Raw genomic sequence first — 388 nt, 5'->3', positions numbered from 1 at the left:
GAACGTTAGGATATAAATAGTGAGGTATGGAAATACTGAAAAATAATTTTTCTTATGTCATTACATAAATGAATGAGACTCACACAAATTGTGTGTTCATTTGGTTAGCCTTGTTCAGGAAAGCACAAAACAAATGTCAACACCAGTCAGGCGTAAAATATAGAGGAAATTTAGCTAAAAGTGTGCACTTAATTTCAGAAATCAAATAATTGAAGAAATATATCCTCTGTTTGGGGATGTTTTGCTACTGAACTCATAGAAAGGGCCATAAGAGGGTTATACTGAATGAAAGATAAGGAATGTTGCCCACTGGAAGGCAGCCAAGAAATGTAAGCTACAAAATCATTGAATCACAGAATGGTTTGGGTTGGAAGGGACCTTAAAGACC

This window comes from Aythya ferina (assembly GCF_964211825.1).
Source record: "Aythya ferina genome assembly, chromosome: 2".
Classification (NCBI taxonomy): domain Eukaryota; kingdom Metazoa; phylum Chordata; class Aves; order Anseriformes; family Anatidae; genus Aythya; species Aythya ferina.
Note: the sequence above shows the minus strand (reverse complement) of the source record.